The sequence below is a fragment of the Eurosta solidaginis genome, chromosome 5, assembly GCF_040869045.1.
Source record: "Eurosta solidaginis isolate ZX-2024a chromosome 5, ASM4086904v1, whole genome shotgun sequence".
NCBI classification, from domain to species: Eukaryota; Metazoa; Arthropoda; class Insecta; order Diptera; family Tephritidae; genus Eurosta; species Eurosta solidaginis.
Window position 1 is genome coordinate 174,179,540 of NC_090323.1, and position 23,220 is coordinate 174,202,759.

A 23,220-nucleotide genomic window follows, 5' to 3' on the forward strand; every position below is an offset into this window, starting at 1 on the left:
GTGCGGCGGTTGTTGTTGTTGTTGTTGTAGCAGTGCTTCGCCCCACCTAACAGACGCGACCGATCACAAACTGTCATCAATATCCTCTAACGGGAGTCCAAGGAAACTTGCTGTTTCAACAGGGGTGGACCATAGGGAAAGGGGTGTTAGAGGCGTTGGTTCCACATTACAATTAAAGAGATGGTTGGTGTCATGTGGGGACACATTGCAAGCGGGGCATACATTTTGTATGTCGGGGTTGATTCTGGATAGGTAAGAGTTTAACCTGTTACAGTATCCAGAACGAAGTTGAGCCAGAGTGACACGCGTTTCCCTGGGGAGTATGCGTTCCTCTTCCGCAAGTTTTGGATACTTTACTTTGAGTACTGGGTTCACCGGGCAATTCCCGGCATAAAGGTCCGACGCCTGTTTGTGGAGTTCACCAAGGACCTGCTTATGTTTTTTCGCTTCATACGGCTGTGTTCTCAGATGCCGTATTTCCTCAAAATGCTTACGGAGATGACTCCTTAAGCCCCTAGGCGTTGCTGGCTCGTCAATCAGATGTCTGTTGGGATACCCAGGTTTCTGGGTATTCAACAGGAACTGTTTGGTCAGCATCTCGTTTCTTTCCCTGATGGGGAGTATTCTCACCTCATTATGTAGATGGTGTTCTGGGGACATAAGAAGACAGCCCGTGGCAATTCTGAGAGCAGTATTTTGGCAGGCCTGTAGCTTCTTCCAGTGGGTAATTTTTAGGCTTGGCGACCATATGGGTGACGCGTAGCACGTAATCGGCTGGCTAATTGCTTTGTATGTAGTCATGAGCGTTTCTTTATCTTTTCCCCAGGTACTGCCAGCAAGGGATTTGAGGATTTTGTTACGGCTCTGAATTCTCGGAACAATTGCGGCTGCGTGCTCACCAAAATGTAGATCCTGATCAAACGTCACACCCAAGATTTTGGGGTGTAGGACAGTCGGCAGCGTAGAGCCATCGACGTGGATGTTCAAAATGGTCGACATTTGGGACGTCCATGTTGTAAATAAGGTCGCGGAGGATTTAGTCGGTGATAATGCCAGGTTTCGCGAGGCGAAAAAACTGGAGAGGTCAGGGAGGTAGCCGTTTATTTTATTGCATAGCTCATCGATCTGTGGGCCTGGGCCTGTGGCCATTACTGTGCAGTCATCGGCGTAGGAAACGATTGTGACTCCTTCCGGTGGTGAAGGTAGCTTAGATATGTAGAAATTAAACAAAAGTGGGGATAGGACACCACCCTGTGGCACCCCTTGTTTAATTCTCCTTGGCTTTGATGTTTCGTTTCTAAATAGCACCGATGCCTGCCGACCACCCAGATAATTTGCGGTCCACCTTTTAAGACATGGGGGAAGGGTAGACCCTTCCAGGTCTTGCAGTAACGAGCCATGGTTGACCGTATCAAAAGCTTTTGATAGGTCTAGCGCTACGAGTACTGTTCTATGGTGGGGGTTTTGATTTAAACCGCAATTTATCTGGGTGCTGATGGCATTTAGCGCGGAGGTAGTGCTATGGAGTTTTCTGAAGCCATGCTGATGGGAGGCTAGTTGCAAATTTGCTTGGAAATAAGGGAGCAAAATGGCTTCGAGCGTCTTTGCTACTGGCGATAGGAGAGATATCGGACGATACGACTCTCCTATGTTAGCTGGTTTACCAGGCTTTAGTAGCGGGACCACCTTGGCCATTCTCCATTTCTCGGGTATGACAAAGGTGGAAAGAGACAGGTTGAAGACCTGCGCTAAATATTTGAAACCCTCTTTCCCTAGGCTTTTAAGCATCGGCATGGCTATGCCGTCTGGGCCCACTGCTTTGGATGGTTTAGCGCGACCAATGGCGTCCTCAACCTCTTTAGCGGTGATGGTGATTGGTGACGCGCTGAATTTGTGTTTATGTGCGTGTCTGTTGGCCCTCCGTCTAACTTTGTCGACCGTAGAATGCATTATATATTGTCGGCAGAAAGCGCTCGCGCATTTTTTCGCATCCGACAGCACTTTGTCGCCAAAGGCGATGGAAACTTTGTCTTTGTGCTTAGTCGGATTCGATAGGGACTTTACGGTGGACCAAAGTTTACCCACACCGGTAGAGAGGTTACAACCTCTTAGGTGCTCCTCCCATTTCGCCCGCTTGTGTTCATCCAAAAGCAATCTGATGCGTTGGTTTATATCCCTTATTTGGGGGTCGCCTGGATCAAGCTGCCTTATAAGGTCACGTTCTCTCGCTAAGTTTGCGGCCGCCGCCGGGAAGTGGGGCCGGATTTCGGGAATTCTCCCGGCGGGAATGAAACGTGCCGAGGCGGATTCAATGACCTTGCGGAAGGCACGCTCCCCTTGGCGGGCATCAGTCGGGATAGGGAGGGCAGCAAAGAGGTTGTCTGTAAAGGATTTATATTCTTCCCACTTTCCTTTTTTAAAGTTTATGAAAGTGCGTTTTTCGGTGACGATGAAGTCGGCGGTACGCTAGAGCGAAACAAGTATAGGCAGGTGGTCGGATGCCAATGATACCATCGGCTGCCAGTTGACGCAGTTTACGAGTTCTGCGCTCACGATTGAGATATCTGGCGAACTGTGACAGCTTCCTACCATACGTGTGGGGGCGTCTCCGTTTATTGTGCAGAACGTCGTTTCTTCTATTTGATCCGCCAACATCTCGCCCCTACTGTCCGCCCGCAAATTTGAATGCCATAGATCATGATGGGCATTGAAGTCGCCTAAAATAATGCGATTGTTTCCAGTGAGTAAGGCTCTGATATTAGGGCGGTATCCACCGGGGCAACAGGTGGCAGGGGGGATGTAGATGTTGATGATTTCTAGGTTTGCATCGCCTGACCGGACAGATAGGCCTTGACGTTCTAAGACGTTGTCCCTGCGGTCGATGCCAGGATCAAATATGTGATATTGCACAGAGTGGTGTATTATAAACGCGAGGCCGCCTCCATTTCCGCTCTCGCGATCTTTTCTGTGTTCATTATACCCAGAGCAGGTCTGCAATGCAGATCGTGCTGTGAGTTTAGTCTCTTGAATCGCAGCAATGCGGATGTTGTGCCGCTTCATGAAATTGACTATCTCCGTAATCTTCCCAGTTAGTCCATTACAGTTTAACTGCAGAATTCTGAAGTGCATGAGGGGAGACGTCGCCACTCTGGGGGTAAGTGACGGGTGACTACGCCTGGGTTGAGGAAGGCCAGGACGCAATTGCTGTTGTGGCCCTGGGACTGGGCGTCCTTGGGCAAGCATTGGGGTACCCGGATGATTTGGGTTTGCGACCTGGCAACATGGCGCGATGAAACCCGTCGAGGGGTTGCCGTCGCGGAGACCAGAACATCTAGGAAAGTGGCACCACCCAAGGCAGGAGCTGCATTGGGCGGATGTCGCAAACATATATATTCTGTGCTGGCAAACGGTGCAAACGGAGGTAGGGACTAAGAGTCTGGTTCCCTGACCTACACGATTGCTGCCGGAAAAGAGGGGGGGAGAAGACGGGGGCAGGGGCTGTTGCTCAGCATTGCTTCCGACTCTACTACGAAGATTGTAGTTATGAGTGGTAGCAGCTGTTTGAGTTGTTGGCGCCGTAAGGCGCGAGCAGCAGCGGGTACTTGTTGTGGCTTGCTGAGCAGCGGGGCTGCTAGAAGGTAATGGGGGGGCGCGCTTAGACGTAGCCTACGAGGCGCCCTTGGGCATGAACAGCAAGGAGCCACAAAAGATTTATAAAAGTTACGTGGACGTCGGGTTTTGGGATCAAGCCCAGAACAACCTGTCCGATGCAACCATCCCTTACACGAGACACACTGAACAGAGTATGACCGTCCTAAAAAGATTCTTTTCCGGCAGATGCAGCAAAACCATTTCTCAGGACCGGGGTCAGGAGACGGACCCGGATTGGATTCGATACCTTCCCGGAGCACGAGAATATGGAGCAGTCCTGCTGCAAGGAGCTGCTGGGAGGATGACAATTTGTGGGAGGGACGAAACAAATTAAATGGGGTTACACTGAAATGACAGTCCTTGGTCGGGAAAAATCCCGAGTCGCTCCGGTACATAGAACCGACTGCCTTGGGAAGCGTACCGACTGCCTGTGCGGCGGTCGCTGGATACTGTCGGCAGGGTGGGTACTGTCAAAATCAACCAAACAAGATAAACCATTTTCAAAATCTTCAAAAAATATTGAAAATATTCTGATGTGTTTAAATATTTTTATGAAAATTCCGAAATTTTTACTGGGAAATTTCACCCTTTTTAAGTCTCTCAAAACTCGCTTTGATTTTCGAATATTTTTTTTTTTTATTTTTTCGAATAGCTTTTCCGCATCTTCAAAAAACAAAATTGTGCACAAGCAAAATTTCGATATTTTCATGAAGATTTCCAAAAACTTCTCGAATTTTTTCGCAAGCGATTTCCATAATCTTCGTTACAGATTTCGTTAAAAGTTTTTCCTAAAATTAAGGACAATAAATAAAGTCCGAGAAAAGAAGTTACTTCGACTTTACAAAATGGATTACAAACTATTCTTGTGTCAGTGTGAACATGGTATAAGGTCAGAGAATGATATTAGCGTACTAATAAAAATATAATCAAATCAAATTTTATACATACATACATACATTTTCCATATTCAAAGCACTTTAAAAGTACATAACGTAGCTACCAAAAATAAATTTTTCACAAATTCGGCTAATTACAAAAGTGTAAACCAATAAACAACAAAAGTAATTACTTTTACTATTTTCAATTATATTCTTACTACAAATGTGACCTTAGAAATATTTCAGCGGATTATAATTACTTATTTGAAACGATTTATCCGTGTAAACACATAAGTGGGGGAAAGTCCGCTGCTAATGTGGGTGTAGGTGTGTGTATTCCGTTAAAACATTTGATTTTCACCTGATTTCTTGTTATGCCACAAAAATTATTTTTAAAACTTAGTTTGGTGGCCAGCTGTTGAATGTGAACATGACTGTGAGAATTTTTAGCAACATTTTTGACGACATCCCCCTTCTTGAACGTGGGCGCAAAAAAAGAGGGAGAGGGAGCAACGACGAGTATTGGTATTGAAACTGCATGTATTTGAAATAGAGCAGATATGTGATTTGAAAATTAATTATTATGAAAATCAGAAAGTTAGGGATTGATTTGAGCCTGATAGATGTGTATGTATGTATACTAAGACCCAAAGGAAATTTAAAACTCTTCTCCAAAACACAGAATTCGTTTTTTTTTAGACATTCTACAATGTCTCTTAACAAGAGTTAGTGCCTTCCAACAATTTTCTCTTTGATGGATCGGGCGATTCGGGATAAACATACCTGGACATCTAATGTCGGGGTTAGCGCTAACGCGATGAAGGCGGGTATAGTCAATTTAATTAGATGGTATAACGTCCAGAATTGGTCTAGTCCTTAGCTAGGAGATATGGCCCTGCAGAAGATATCTTGCACAAAATATCTAGGAATCATTCTAGACAGTAAGTTGTAGTGGAAGCTCAAGGTGAAGGAGAGAGTGAGGAAGGCATCGGCGGCGTTTTATGCATATAAAAGAATGCTACGGCTCTATCGCTCTCTCTCGCATTGGATTTTTATTGAGTTCTTGTTTGGTGGACGGCCACTCAAAAAATAAGGTACCTCAAGGGAGAGGGAATGTAGGCTATCAACGCTTAGCATAACGGGAGCACTGAGAACATCTACGACGGCATCACTGTAATTGCCATTCTACAGATTAAACTTTTTAGCGAGGGACATAGCGTTAACAACTGCAACAAGACTCAACGCCTCAGGGCAGCTGCGCTCAACGCAGACCAAAAACAAATATCACAAACCGGCCAGACCACTTTAGTTTTTTTCAGGCGAAATTAGTAGCCAAGACTAAAGCGATAGAAACACTGGAAGCCAATAGCTTAAACTGCAGCCGTGCCAATTTTTACATTGGGAGCCAGGTAGCAATTAAGGCCATAATCTCTCATAGAACAGCATCCAAAAGTGTGCTAGAGTGTAAGCATTTCCTCGAAAGAATCGGTATAGGGATAAATATACATCAATATTGGGTTCCTGCGTAAAGGGAAAATAGATAGAAATGAAGAAGCGGATGAGCAAAATAAAGAAGGCGCATCGCTCTAAGCTTGTACTGTAGATGTATCAACCAAGCAGGAAAGACATGGAACCAAGCGAACCAAGTGTCGAAGATAATGTGCAGGTCTTACAATCTTCAACCAACAAAGTTACTCTTATCGTTGAAAAGATGCGTATTCTGACAGGACACTAACTTTTAAATTAGGCCATGTCAGTGATAGCAAATGTAGGAAGTGCGGACTGGAGAAGGAAACGATCGAGCACGTTTTGTGGTCGAGCCCTGAGCTTGCAAGAGTTAGACTCTAGATATTAGGAGTGGTACAGCTATAAGTAGCAAGTAGCATAGGTCCTAGAAAGCTTCTAAGCTTTACCAAGAGGACGGAGCTATTTTATGACATAGGTCCTGGTTACTGATACAGTTTTTCAGTTTGGTGGTTAAGCAAGCTTCTGGTAATACTATTCACCCATTCAGTCTATGTGAGGTCCTCATCATCCGGACCAGCCAGTTCAACCTAACCTAGAGATTAATTTCGAAAATATGAAGTCTTTTGATATTTTTATTTTAAGAAATTTAAAACTCTAAACTAAAACAAAAACAATTTATCTCTAGTACATACGCACATTTCGTACGCTACAAAAACATCTATTTATATCGACCCCAGTGTTTTGCGTACGAGTGTCTCTTGGCCAGGCCTAATGTGTTACGGCTAAGGCAACAATATATATTTTTCCCCATTTTTTTGTCATACTAATAGTCTACATATTATGTATTTGGCAGGCGGGTGTTTTTGGGTGGTATTCTGCTTGTGTGTCGCATTAGCACAGTAGTTCTCTCTTACTTCACTACCAGCCCAAGTTGACTAAAACTAAATATAAGCCAACTTCATAGAACATAGTGTTTTGTATACTTACATACAATTTTTTAATGCTTTCTATTTATAAACACCAAAATTAAGAAATGTGTTTTGGGGATTTTAATGATATGTCTTTCGAAAATGGTCAAAAGTTCATTGAACGCTTCGCAGTATTTATGTATATGTCAAACAAATTGATGGCGGAAGCAAATAAATTTATTTGTAAATTATGTTGCGAAGTTTGTCTTTTGGATAGCGAAGGAAAAAGTTAATCAGAAATTTTGCTATAAAAAAGCGATTAAAATAACATTTTGGGGAGATAAATTAAAAAAGAACGATTCGCCTCCAAACGATTTCGTCTAGCTGGTAGTGGTATTCTTTATCATTTTTCTTCGGCCTTTACGTTTCTTAATTTATGTCAAACATGAAGGCGGAGGCAATCGTCAATTGATATATTGTCATTAGCATAGTGCAAATACACTAGCGATTCATCTCTGAGATGAAACGAACGATGCTGCCCTGAAACCACCCGGCATCCTTGCATACCGGGGGCGGTCCAGGATTGCGCATAAGCACGTCCAGGGTAATGTTTGAAAACTCGCTCTTCACCCATTTCCATTTGTCTTTCTGGACTGCGCTGTTTTCCTGATTGTCGTTAAGGACCCCTAGCAAGATTTGTCCTTGACCACTTCTGCAAAAGAGAGCCCATGCACCTTCGGCCTCTTTGATTTAGCAGGCACTACTTCCGCCGACCTTGCCCTTTTGGTTGCCGCTTGTGGCTCCCTCCCTTCTGCAAGACGAAAGTCCGGCATCACCTCTTTCGCCCACTTGATTTCTGCCAGGATTTCTCCCACGTTGTCGCTTTCCGCTCTACTCACGAGGTCTGGCATTCGTGCGGATCTGGTTAGAATCGTTGCAGCCGCTCTCTAGTGTTTGTGTCCAACATCACTGGAGTGTGACCGCTCATTTGGCTTTGTGAAGGCGGTGGGTTTCGGGGGTGGACCACGCGGGGCCTGCGCACCAGCTTCAACTGAGGCTGTATTCTGCACACCTACTGTGTCTCTGCTCGTGCAAGGAGTATCCCGGAGAACACCCCTTTGCCCTGCCTCACTGCCGCAAATTTTGTTGGGGAGAGGGTTCTGACCCGGCATCGCCACTGGTCCTGAACCATCTCCTTTTTTAGCCATCGTCTGGCGGTTAGAATGACCCTGCATCGCACTGGTCGCCGTTGTGGTGGGCAGAAGCCCTCCCGGCCGTTGAAGAGCACCGGTGATCACATAGAACATACGACAATAATTTATCAAGGTGGCGCTATCAGACATCTGCCGCAAAACATAGTTAGTGGCAGAAAATGGCAGCTGATATTAACACTTTAGAATCTTAGAACTTTGACTAATAATAAGATATAAGTCCCAATGTGAGGATCGGTGAGGAACCCAACTAAAACTTTAGCTGAAATTGAAATATTTGTGAAAATAAACACTAATAAAGGCACTGGCTAAATTTTAAATAACAAAAAAAAAAAAAACACAACAAGCTAAAGACACTAAAATTATTTCAAAATGAAGTAAATACCTTTGACTTCAATATTCATTCTTATTTATTTCAACACAATGATATTTTATGTATTTTTAAATAGCTTAAACTTGGACTTTATTTTAGCTTGCTCACACTGCAGAAACAAACTAACACCATAACCTCACTTTTAAAGCCATTCTTAAAGAGTACAGTTCGAATACTACAAAAACAAATATACCGTAAACCCACTAGGCACTATCGTAGTTTTAAAACAACAGTCCAAAAAAACAAATTTCAATGGAAATGGGAAAAGTTCCGCTATATTATTTCTGTGCAGTTCGATTGACTTCTATTATACACATCTTCAGTCAGTGTTGTGAATTCTATGTGATAGTTTCTACAGGTGGTATTTTGTGGTTAGTTTTCAGCAGTTTTTCAACAAGAGTTTTTCCAAGTACGTACGAAATGTTAGATATATTTATTTGATATAACTTTAACGATATACAATAGTTGAGCATGTGAACTACACTAAACTTCAAAAAAACTTTTAGTTTAACCGATTTGTAACAGAGTAATTACCTTATGAAATTTGATCTTCTTTATAAACGCCAGTAGTACAATAGACTACTATTGCTTTGTTTGTTTGTTTGCTTTAGACCTACTAAAATGCGCAGTCTAAAACTGCATGAAATTTTGAAAGAATTAGAAAGAAACGACGACTGTCCATTACCCGACGCTATTACAATATTTCCGCCTGGAAACTGTAATGCAGATGTCACAGATGAAGATTCTGGGGAAGAAAATGAAATATTTTTGAATAATTTACCCGGTTCGCAGCTTAGAGCTCAAGCCAAGCTTCACTACGATTCTTCAGAAAGCGAAAATGACGACTCCAACTTGCTAAACGTCTGCGAAAAGTTTCATATCATACACAACAAAATTCAGAAGTGCCTGATACATCAACACAAATAATTGCTCAGCGAACTTCTGAGACTGTGGTCTCCAAAAATAAAATATACAGCTGGTCATCACGTGACATACAATCCAAAAACAATAGTTGGAATGACATGGAAGGAGCGAAGTTCGAAAATACACCTTTGTACTATTTTCAATGTCTTTTTGATACTAACATCATAAATATGTTCGTAAAATACACGAATTTGTATGCCAATCAAAAAAACCTAGTTGGAAATGTGACCAATGAGGAAATGCAGTGCTTCTTCGGAATTTTGCTGCTCAGTGGCTATGTTATAGTACCTAGAAGAAGAATGTATTGGGAGAATGCCACTGACTGTGGCATGCCCATTGTTTTCAACGCCATAACTAGAGATCGCTGTGCTTTTATCATGCCTAATATCCACTGCTGCGATAACTATAATTTGCAACAAACTGATAAATATGGCAAAATTCGACCACTGATAGATGCGTTGAACACCAATTTTCTGAATTTTGCTTGTTTTGAAGAAAATCATAACGTCGATGAGGCTATGGTGCCTTACTATGGATGGCACCCATGTAAACAATTTATACGTGGTAAATCCATCAGATGGGACTACAAGCTTTGGGTGGGCGCAACTCGATCAGGTTATATATTATGGTGTGAACCCTATCAAGGGCAATCTGGAGAGAATTCAAAACAGTACGAAATACTTGGATTGGGTGCCAGTGTAATCCTACAATATGCTGATATTTTGCGGAAAATTGACAACCAGGCACCCTTTCATTTGTTTTTTGACAATTTCTTTACTTCGGTACCGTTGATTGATGAGATAGGTAAAAGAGGATTCAAGGCTGCTGGAACAATAAGGGAAAATCGTGTTTCCAAATGTCCTTTGCCAACAAACAAAGAAATGAAAAACCTACCCCGGGGTTCTTACAAATTCAACTCTACAAGGGCTGAAGAAATCGTAGTTTGTCAGTGGCATGATAATAGCGTTGTTGCAATAGCATCAAACGACTCTAAAGTAAATCCTGTGAACAAAAAAAAAAAGATATTCGCAAAAAGAAAAGAAATACGTTTTTGTTGATCAGCCTGCTCTTATTAAAGTCTACAATACCAACATGGGAGGAGTTGACAGGTCTAACCAGAATATAAGCCTTTACATTACTTCAATTAGAGGCAGGAAATGGTATTTTTCGCTTATTGCCCACTGTCTTGATATGGCGCTCCACAATGCTTGGCACCTATACAAAGCTAATGAAGGTGAATATGATCATCTAAAATTCCGCCGCAGTGTAGCGACAGGTATTTTTGAGACATCCAAGAAAGCAGATCAACAAAAATCTGGGCGTACATCAAAAAGTTTTCTCGAAAAATCACGTTTTGATGGTATAGACCACCTAGTAAAATATCGACAAGGTCAATTGCGGTGCGTTTTTTGTCACAAACATGCCAACTTTTTTTGTAAAAAATGCGAAGTTACTCTGCATCCAAAAAAACTGCTTTGAAAACTATCACACTCCTTTTTCTTATCTTTAATTTTTCTTATTTAAGTAAATAAACTGGAACTAAGCGTATGCAGAGCGGGATAGCTGGTGACCACATTTGTACCCACAGCACTGAAGTTTTAACTCAAGTGTTCCAACTATTGATGCAACTCTGTGTCGAACTGAGTTTTAAATGCGTTAAACTATCGATAGTAGCGCCATTCTATGTTTTTCGATAGTTTGAAAAATACTATTTCAGAACAACCTACGACTTAACCAGTTAAGAACGCGCTCAAAAGGTCTACATAGGGGGCCAGCCAATTGCCATTTCTAAGGATACCGTCAGTTGAAAGCACTGCGAGTGGACTGAAGTAGGACTAGTACTGTCTCTTACTGCGATAGTTCTGCAATTGTTTGGAACTATTGCGTTTCGGTGCAGGCTCTCTCCTATTGCAATAAAATATATTACGAGATTCGGACCCACTTTAATATACCATTTCATGATCATGAAAGGTGTAATTAAATGAAACTTGCCTATGTATATGGATATGAAGCGAAAGGTACTTCACATAAACAAATAAAAAACAAGTAAGGAAGTCTAAGTTCGGGTGAAACCGAACATTATATACCCAGCTGTACGCTTGAAATGCTCAGTTGGATTTAAGACGCTATCTAGCGAGCAATAGCAGTATTATTTTGAAAATCAGTTTCATTTAAGCAAGCTATTAGTTCCGAAGTGTTATTGTGAAGTACTTTAATAAAGGCCATTTTGCATTATTAAATATTGGAGTTATTTATTCAACAGTTTAGTGATTCGGACTTAGCAGAAGGTTGCAAATAAGAGTAAATTCGTTACAATATACATATGGTTCTATTCTGAACTAATTTTCGTTTAAAAGAAGCAAAAAAGATACAGAGGCTAACACCAATGAGCTTTAGCGGGTAATAATGCAGTTTTCCTTCAGATATGGCGATTTCCCCACTGTTTACAAGTAAGTATATAAAGAAAAGTATAAAAAGGGCAGGTTTATTAACGAAATTTTCCAACTTTTACTAGAAATAGCTTATTACCTGCATCTACGCACTTTTACAAAATCTTTTATATAAAAGAAGGCGATTTAACCGATTTGGTCCATTTTTACTGAAAATATTTCCTGTTAAAAGGCATAAATGTACACCAAATTTTTCGTCGAGTTATGGATCCAGAAACGTTGGGAAATGCATTGTAAGAAATGGGCAGTGCCACGCCCATTTTTCAAGATTTGGATTTTTTTCCCATTACTTGTTATAATGGCACAAAATACGATTAGTACAAAACTATTTTTCGCTAAGATTTAACTTTATTATTTTTGCCTACGACCCTTTTTAAAGTCATTTATATAAAAGTTGGCGTGGTCCTTAACCAATCTTATCCATTTTTACTAGACATATTTACTGCTATAAGGAAAATATGTGTACCCAATTTTGTTACGATATGTTAATTTTTCTTCGAGTTATGGCTCCCGAAACATAGAAAATTGCTTAGACAAAAAAGGGGCGGTGCCACGCCCTTTTTTTAAATTTGAAGTTTTCCCTATTTATTGTTATAAATCCATTTGGGAAATGAAATACCATTGATATAATGCTCTTTTTTGCAAAGCTTTTTTTATTCGTCAACGACCCTTCTTTTATATAAAAATGGGCGATTTCGTTAGTTTTTCTTCATTCCTTATAGTAAAGGCAAGCTCTCTGCCGAATTTTGTTACGATAGGCTTAACGGTTTTTGATTTATGATTAATATTTGTAAAATTGATCTTATCACAAGTGGGCGGTGCCACGCCCATTTAAAAAATTTTTTTTTCAAATTTTTATCAAGAGTCTCAATATCAGTCCACACGTCAAATTTCAACATTCTAGGGGTATTATTTACTAAATAATCAGGTTTTTTGTGTTTTCAAAAATGTTATATATATAAAAATTGGGCGTGGTTATCATCCGATTTCGCTCATTTTCAATACCAATCTATTCTGGGCCCAGATAAGCTCGTGTACCAAATTTGGTGAAGATATCTAAATATTTACTCAAGTTATCGTGTTAACGGACAAACGGACGGACAGACGGACATGGCTCAATCAAATTTTTTTTCGACACTGATGATTTTGATATATGTAAGTCTATATCTGGACTCCTTTATACCTGTACAACCAACCATTATTTAATCAAAGTTATAATACCCTGCGTACAAGTACAGCTGGGTATAATAATTGGCGCATCTTATCTAAAAGGAGATTTAGGCCAAGCTTCTCATCCAAATTGCACGTGCTACTTTTTAATTTTCCCCACAAATTAGCTGGACGGTACCAACATGTTTTATGCCGACTCCGAATGGCAGCTACAAAGCATATGAACTCACTTCGAAGCCTTCATCGCAGAAACACACTCAGGAGTGTTTGCCGGGGGGCGACCCCGCAAAGAAACGTCTTATTGAAATAACTTTTTGCTAAATTTTCGATATTGCTGTGCTCGGAAACTATCGATAGTAGTAGCCACACCACACCACGGCGGACGAAAATAGTTTTCTCAAAAAAGGATGGCAATCTAATATGAAAGCTGATAATGAAATTCTGTGACCTGGTCAGATCAAATATTTATGCGTTGCCACCTACAACTGTTCTCGCAAGCAATCAAGATTTGCAGTAGCCCTTGTATTATTTTTAAAATTCATAAAAGTATGCAATAAAATTTTATGGCGGCGTTTGTGTTGAAAGATTTGTACAAATTTCGCACAAAAGCTATTGTTTACATAAATAGATATACGAGCGAAATAAAACATACTCAGTATAGGTAACAAATGTACCAACTAAAGATGTGCAAAATAAATGTACAACAGATGTGTTATATTTACGTGAGTAATCTGTATAACATTATTCCATTAATAGCTTTACTTAGTTTGCAGTGATGAATCAGAATTTGGCTTAAAATGACAAACAATCAATCACAATACAGATGAGAATATACACAAATCCGACATACCTATACATACATTTAGATATGTGCACAATAAATAATTGCACATGACAACGTCAATCATAAGCAGCGCACCACTTCAACTAAATATAATGCTTCTTGGTTCTATTGTCTTAGCGAGGTGTATGAAATAAATTGTTTAAGTCTGCAAATTTTAAATGTTGACTAAATGAGATCACTCTTACATAGCCACAGGGTGGTTTATATAGTGTGTTTTTTAAATGGGTTTATTTAGCTTGAGTTGACAGGCTGGCTGGTTGGCACGAATTTTGTAATTGAAACTTAAGTAACTTCCCGATAAGCTACAAGCTTGAAACTTGGAATATAGTTCAGAACCCGATGAAAATGCAATAATAAGAAAAAAATCGCCGCTAGGTGGCGCAAGGATCGAGATATTCACAAAAATCGTATTTGTGGTCCGATTTGGCTCATATTTGGAACAAATATTACATACAGTCCGGTAGAAGGGACATCAAAATATTTTGGCGCGGAGTCGAGTAAATTCTTTGGAAGGATTATGTATTGAGGACTTAGATTGTAACAAATTGTCAGGAAAGAGTCCTTGTATTAATGAGTCACTAAATGAACTAAATAGAATGAGAAATAATAGGCACTAAAAACTTGAAAATAAAATAATAAAAAAAAAATTTTTAAGATAAACGGTTTTTGTTGAGAATATTTCGCTACTTCTCTAATACAATATGCATGTCAGTATGGCATCTCTGTTCAAGTGTCAATATTCTATTATACTTTTTCTCTCTCTTTTGTCATTCATTCTTTTTGTACATTTTCTATTGATACATATTAAAAGTTATAACACTAAACGAGTAAGTCGCCTTCTTTTTTAAATCGGATATTTCAGCTGCAATCTCAACAGGTTAAGGGCCCAGTTACCCAAAATAACCCTGCTGAAATAATTTCGATTGCGCGTAATGGTTAAAACCGACAAAGAGGCGATTCCAAAAGAAGATTCAGAAATTATCCAACAGACACGTGGATCGACTCTTGAAAGTGCATCTGAGATGGCTGTGAATTCAGTGTCCAGCTCATCCAGAATTGAGCTTTTGTCCAAGGAGAACTTTGACACTTGGAGTATGCAGGTAGAGGCGTTGCTTATTAAAAATGACTTATGGGATTACGTCAATGGTACGTGTGCTATGCCAACAGAGGGTGATGCTGCTGCTAAAGCCTTATGGTTGAAAAATGATAAAAAGGCTAAGGCAGATTTAGTTCTTTCAATTCAGCCATCAGAATTGAAGCAAGTTCGTGGCTGCGACACTTCGCGGGACGTGTGGCTCAAATTGGAGTCAATTTATGCATCAAAAGGGCCGGCGCGCAAAGCAACTCTTTTGAAACAGCTGATGCTACAAAAATTAGATGAGGGTGGTAATGTTAAAGAGCATATTGCTACGTTCTTCGATGCAGTTGATAAGTTGGAAAGCATGAGTGTACCAATAAATGGTGATTTATTGTCAATTATGCTACTGTATAGTTTACCATCGTCGTACGAAAACTTTCGTTGTGCTATTGAGTCAAGAGACGAACTGCCCAAAGCTGATATATTGAAGATCAAGATTATTGAAGAGAGCGAGGCACGTAAACAAGCTTCGGGAAGTGCGGTTATTGCAATGGCCGCTGGGGAGCGTATACATGCTCATAAGAAATTTACAAAAAGTGAAGAGAAGTTCACTCCTAAACAAAACTTTAAATGTTTTAAGTGTGGTGCATTTGGGCACAAGGCAAGCGCTTGTAAAGCACGAAAAGGTGATAGTGCGAATCGCGGAAAACAACAACATCAAGAAGTAAACAAATCGTATGCAGCTTGTTATACTGCTGCTGAGCATAGTTTCAGGTCGAAACATGATTGGGTTCTTGACAGTGGATGTACGGCGCATTTATGTGGCGATGTTTAAAATTTTTCGTCGATTGATAAATCAACAAAGGTAAAACTGAATCTCGCTAGTCAAGCTTGTGCAGAAGTCAAGGGCAAGGGTAAAGTTAAGCTGGCAGTTGCTGGTTATGGTGGCGAACAACTCATTGAGTTCAACAATACATTATTTGTGCCGGACTTGCGCACAAACTTGATATCTGTTGCAAAGATCACCGACAAAGGGCATACAGTAACATTTGCCAAGAATGGAGCATATGTTAGTGACGAGAATGGCAAAACAATTCTAGTCGCTGATCGTAAAGGTGATCTGTTCTTTGTACGTGAAGGCAACGAATGCGCGATTGCTGAAGTCAATTGCTCTGAGTTATTTAAGTGGCATTGTCGTCTAGGTCATCTTAACTCCAAAGACTTAGTAAGATTAGTTAATCAGGGTGCACTTCCTAAAGTGGATGTTAGCGACAGTAGAGAACTTTTAAACTGTGAAACTTGTTTGAAGAGCAAAATGACGGCTTTACCGTTTGATAAAAGCCATGAGCATTGCAGAGTTGTTAAAGATCGTGCACTCCGACGTCGTTGGCCCTTTCAGGGAAGAATCAATAGGCCGTGCCAGGTACTTCGTCACGTTTATAGACGACAGTTCACGATGGTGTGAAGTTTATTTCTTACGGCAAAAATCAGAAGTTTTCACTGCTTTCAAACTTTATCAAACTTGCATCGAGAGGCAGACAGGACAGAAAATAAAGTGTCTACAATCAGACAATGGTCGTGAGTACTGTAATAACATTTTTGATCAGTATCTTTCAGATAACGGTATTTTGAGGAGGTTAAGTATTCCCAATACTCCTGAGCAGAATGGGCTCGCCGAAAGGATGAATCGGACATTGTTGGACATGTCTAGGTGTCTTTTATCACAATCTGGCTTAGGGAAATCATTTTGGGCGGAAGCTGTTGCGACCTCGGCATACATTCGCAACAGGTGCCCATCGAGTAGTATCAATTGGAAAACACCCTACGAAAAGTTAAATGGCGACCAACCCCTGCTCAATCACATGAAAGTATTTGGATCAAAGGTAATGGTGCTCGATAAGGATCCAGGTAAAAATAAACTTGCTCCTAGATCCATAGAAGGTATATTTGTAGGATACCCACGAGATAGAAAGGGTTATCGTATATGGGTCCCCAATACTCATCAATTAATCTATGCTCGAGATGTTAAATTTTTAGAGATGAATCTACCACGGTCACCAACTACGGTGGTTGTAGATGAGTTGTTATTGTCTGACAAAGAAGAAAACATCAATAATGACGAGCAAAGGGTGGTTGAGTTTTCTCCTTCGAAGTTGCAGGGAGATAATTCAGCAAGTACTGAAGGTGATCCTGTGAAAGATGTTGACCCTGTGAATGATATTAAACAGGTTGGAAATAGGGCACCTGGAAGACCACGACTCCTCCGCGGGCGTAGAGGGCGTCCGCGAAAGTTATTCCATTCTCGAAATTCAGAAGAAACATCACATGATTCCGATCCTCCAGATGTTCAGGCTGACGAACTTAATGATGACGTATTTACTGGAATAGCCGAAATTGAAACTCGAAGTGCTTTGAAAGGTCCCGATTGTGATGAATGGAAAGATGCTATTGAAAGTGAAGTTATTAGTATTCTTAAAAATGACATCTTTAAGATCGTGAAAACCGACGGTAACAAAAACATTATTGGCTGTCGATTTGTGCTTACCAACAAGTATGGAAACGAAGGAAAAATTTAGCGGCGTAAAGCACGACTTGTAGCTAAGGGTTATAGTCAAAAATACCGTGTGAATTACAATGAGACGTTCGCTCCTGTTGCGAGGTTGGAGACAATCCGACTGATGTTGGCATTGGCCATTCATTTTAACTTTAAAATTTGGCAATTTGATGTCGTTACAGCTTATCTCAACGGCCCTTTAGATGAAGACGTATTCATGAAGGTTCAAGGCATGTTACCTGAGATGCTGAAGCGTATTGTGTCAAAACGGAGCGATAATTGTCCGATTAGTATATGTGCGGGAAATATGCTCGCAAATTTACATAATGGTGGTAACGCGTGTAAGCTTAATAAGGCTTTATATGGCCTAAAGCAATCTGGTCGCCAATGGTATATTAAACTTCGAACAAAGCTATCTGAAATGGGATTGAAGCCATTGAAAAATGAACCCTGTTTGTTTTCTGGTATAATCTGTGATGAGTTTTGCTTGTTATTGGTGTATGTCGACGATTTATTAATTTCAGCAAAAAGGTTGAAATGCATTGAATACGTAAAGAAGCAGCTCTTGCAAGAATTTGAGATCAAAGATTTGGGTCAAGCGAAATATTGTTTGGGACTTGAAATAAGTCAATCTGCAGATTATATAGCTTTGCGACAGACAGGTTATGTAATGAATTTGTTGAAGCAATATGGTATGGAAGATTGCAATCCTGTAATGACGCCATCCGAAGTGAGTGTTAAGTTTCCAGATTCTAAAAATCTGTCCGAAGTAAATAATTATAGAGAATTAATTGGGAGTTTGATGTATTTGTCAGTGGCAACGAGACCTGACATAGTTACTGTATCGCGTTTAGCACAGTATGTAACTAACCCATCTATGTGCCATTGGTTGGCTGCGAAGAGAGTTCTGAGATATCTTGCTGGCTCGGCACATAGGGGATTAGTGTTTCGTAAGACGAATGACCCACTGATTGGCTACGCGGATGCTGATTGGGGAGGTTGCACCGTAGACCGTCGTTCATATACCGGCTACGTATTTTTGATTAGCGGCGCTGCGATTACCTGGAAGTCGCAAAAGCAGCGCACGGTCGCACTATCATCGACGGAAGCAGAGTACATTAGTTTGGCAGAAGCAACGAAAGAAGCAATATATTTACGAAGTTTGTTAACTGAGCTTGGTCTTCGAGAGTTTTTCGACATAACAATTTTTGTTGATAATAAAGGAGCTCAATGTTTGGCTGGTGACCCTGTTTTTCATGCTCGCACGAAGCACATCGACATTAAGCATCACTTCATTCGTGAAACAGTCGCCGCTGGCCATTTGAAGCTACAACACATATCAACGCAAAACATGATTGCAGATGTTATGACGAAATCACTCCCAAAAGTTATGCGGCAGTTACCCACGAACGTACGTAGAAAAAACGTGTCAGCTGACACGACCTATCTTATGAGTGTGCAATGTAAACGAAAACTCACCGACGTGCAACGCCCGTACGTACGTAGCCCGGAACGTAGAAATCAAAACAATTTTGATTTTTTCCGTAAGAACGTGTCAGCTGATCGTTCTCTCACTAGACAGAGTTGCCTAGTAAACTTTTGTGCGCTAATTTTTGACCGTTTGCAATTTTATGCAAAAACGCCTAATTAAAGTTTGAAAAATTGTGGAAATAATTCGAAATAATTATGTAAAAGTGCTGATTATAAATATTTAAGCTATTTATACTTATTTAATATGTATTCCGGCCTTTTACAATATCAAAAATTAAATTGGAAAAAGTTGATGTTTCCATAAGCATACATGCAAAATGGTCAGTGGCAACAGTGCTTATCTGTAAACAATACACACACAAATATGTTATGTACATGTACACGGACGCACACATTGATTCCTACGGGCTTGAGAGTTCGGTCAAACGTGCTTCGTACGACAAACGTCCTTACGTACGGCACACGTCGGTGGGTAACTGCCGCATTAGTCATGAGAGATGCTTGGATGGACTTGGATTTTCCACTTAAGTTGACCTGCTTATTGAGGGGGCGTGTTGAGAATATTTCGCTACTTCTCTAATACAATATGTATGTCAGTATGGCATCTCTGTTCAGGTGTCAATATTCTATTATACTTTTTCTCTCTCTTTTGTCGTTCATTCTTTTTGTACATTTTCTATTGATACATATTAAAAGTTATAACACTAAACGAGTAAGTCGCCTTCTTTTTTAAATCGGATATTTCAGCTGCAATCTCAACAGTTTTATTAAAAATAATACTTACATGAAGTATTAATAATACTAAAAGCTAGAAAATAATTAGGTAGGTCCTAGGTACTAGTCATCACACTCCTCATCAATCTAGGGCGTTGATCAGACAATTAAATAAAAGCGTTGGAGGCGTAAATCAATTGATAGTCATATTTAAGACCAACTGAACCTTAATCGGGTTATGCTACGCCTCACATTTTTAGAAATTTCACGTGCCCAACGCTTTTATTTAATTGTCTGATCAACGCTCTAGATTGCTGAGGAGTGTGATGACTAATACCTAGGACCTACCTAATCATTTTCTATCTTTTAGTATTATTATTACTTCATGTAAGTATTGTTTTCAATAAAACCGTTTAACTTAAAAACATTTTTTTTATTATTTTATTTCATGTGTTATTTTGTCGGTGGAAGCACTACGCTGTGAAAGTGATAGTCGGTAGTGGAAAGAGTTAGAGGGTCTGAGGAGAAACACAAAGCAACCATAATAAACATAAACAATATACGAGAACGAAAAATTGCACTGAAGATGACATGACACTGAAACAAGCTGATCACTGATCCAGTTCCGTTGAACGAGCCTTAAAATATTCCCACAATTTGGATTAAAGACAATAGAATAGAGACGTGAACACTTGAAATTCTACTGAAGGCAGTATCGATATGTTATTCTGCAACTAGTCTCCTATTATATGAGCAGTCCACCTACAGCATTGTTGTTTAACACAGAGAGAGGTAAAGTAGATATTGCTAGATTCCGTTTATAGCACCCGCGGCTTTTCACTGCACCGTTTCTCATACTGCAGAATTTTTCGATTGTGACTATCGAATATTTAAGAAACTGTCCTGGAGACCCAATGTGGAAGATAGGGCCAAAAAGGCCGTGGTTGCCTTTTACTGCTGCAGAGTGGCTATCGGAAAGAGATAGGGACTCTTGCCAGGAGTAGTACACTGGCTTTATGAGATGGTGGTCAAACCGATTCTGCTATATGGGGTGCTGGTCTGGTGGAAAGCACTGAACACGGCGAGCTAAATGTAAGCCGCAAGTTTAAGTTGGCTGATCACTGCTGTGTATTCCAAGCGGAAGTTGCTGCGATTAATGATACGGTGGATGAAATGCTATCCAGTACTACTACGGTTAGGGATTTAACATCTACTCTGATAGCCAAGCGGCTATTAAGGCCTTGAGCTAAACTACAGTGCGATCGAGGGTGGTCTGGGAGTGCCTGACCTCGCTTGCGTTTGCATCGAATTATATTACAATTAAGATTATCTGGGTCCCGGGCCATATCCCGGCTAACTGTCAAGCGGATCTCTTAGCCTTAACTGAACCGGATGAAGATGGCTGTAGGGATTTCGGGATTCCGCTGGCCACCTGTGGATTGCTCCTCCATACCTGGGCCTCGAGTCACCTCAGCAAACGTTGGGTGGACATCACGTATTGCAGGGTAGCAAGATCCTTCTGGCCGAAAGTGTATGGCAGGAAGTCTGCTGAAATAATTGGGTTCACTAAGGCTCACCTATCAATGGTGATTGGGGTTTTGACAGGGCACCATCCCGTGGGTATCCATGCGGTACGTCTCAATATACTGGAAACTCTATCCTGTTGCAGCTGTATGGAGGATTATGAAGTGGAATCATCAGATCACTTTATGCTTGATTGCCCAGCTTTTGCAAGAACTAGGCGAAAATACTTCAGTCGCGACTCACTTGGATCTCCCGAGGATTTATCCAAAAGTTCAGATCGGTATCATTCCGAGCTTTATCGTTGCTACCCAACGATTCTCAAGTGAGCTGTGCTTATCAGGGCAGCTACCACCTAACCTAACCTATGGAATATTGGCATTATTTAAATAATGAGATATAATCTTTATTAATAGTTCCAAAACTGAAAATCTAGTGAATATATGGGTCATTTGTTGAGGACTATGGTGACCGATTTATTTTATCTCTTCGGTCGTCCAAGCTAAGGATGTCGCAATTCTCAAAACCATAGACTATTTAGAGGTAATGGTTCTACGTGAAATGTTAGTCACACGACTGACCACTTAAATATTTATAGCGCTCCGTCTTTTAGACTATGAAGGCTAGGAAGGCTGTAGGTGTGTTAAATTTACGAGGTGACGATTCCCAAGATCAGATATAGGGCTTATGATATAAGTATATGTGTCAGAAGACGTAAACCTTAAATTTGTTAGTCGGATAGATTTAACACCTTGGCTGCCAGTGTATATTTTCTTGACATCACTAATATTGTTGGTATGGAATATAGCTAAGTAAATCAACTCAATACATAAAAAGGGTTGTTAACTGGAAACAGTTTCTCGGGGTGATCACTAGTGATACACTGGCCCCCAATGTGTTAACATCAATTAAAAGCCCCACGATTGCAGTGGATTGTATAAAGTATGAGTTCCCTTTTTGTACATTTTTCTGAGCAGTTCTGACAAAAAAAGAAATTGTACTTTTTAAGAGCATATTATATGAATGACCCTTTACAAACAAAATATAATATTGTGAATATTTAGCAATAGCTTAGGACAATTTTCTGGTGATTAGCAAACATTTAAATCTTTTAAGGTATTTAGCAAGTATTGTTTCTGACACTTTTCGTTATGAAAAAAAAAACACAGATATTAAATATTTGGCAACGCTATATAAATACGTAACAGCATGTGAGAAAAAAATTAGTCCTCACGTATCACTTCTAAATAATTACCGACAATTTTCGCTCCAATACCATCGACCTCAACCATGAGGTGGATTTAAATTTAATTGGTTTAATTTTATATTTTATAAAGCAATTGGCAAAAGATATAAATTCAATGTCAATAAAAAACGCATTACACTTGAATTTTCTACATAATTTGACAAACGAATGTGTCGTCGACTCTAGACAGAACGCCGCGTCGCAATAGAGCCCAACAGTTTTACATACTTTCGCATTCAACACAAGATACCTTGAGTACTTATAGTGCTGCTTAGTTCAATAGCAGCACACCAGATTTCCTTGCTTTATATAAGACATAAGCTAACAAATACATAAATAAATAAGATCCGCTTACAAACCCCCCAGCGGGTTAGGGGGCTTAGAATATACCCGCGGTAGGTATGCCTGTCGTAAGAGACGACTAAACTGCCAAATTGATTCAAGGGGTTGTGTAGCTCAATTCCTTCTACTTATAGCTTCTCCTACCCAATTGTCAACGTCACCTTCCCGTGGTGAATCCTATTTCCTTAATAGGCGAGGATCTGGCGACCCCAAGTTCCTCATATAACTAGGGGGGTGGGGAGCGTTTTTGTCTAGAAGGTTTAATGTAGTCATATTAATCGTTGCCGGGATGGTCGGGCTAGTACCTTAATTGTGCTTTGTTACCGGAACGTACCAGATCCACTCTGTCCGACAAAGGACCATCATCTTCGATAACACGTCCCAAAACCTTCGGAGAG

The 23,220-nt window shown here is 40.4% G+C and overlaps 1 protein-coding gene across 19 annotated transcripts in view; it reads right to left on the reverse strand.

Moving 5' to 3' along the window:
* Mbs (Myosin binding subunit) overlaps positions 1-23,220 on the reverse strand; it is a 277,656-nt gene that overhangs the window by 67,131 nt on the left and 187,305 nt on the right. The window lies entirely within an intron of this gene.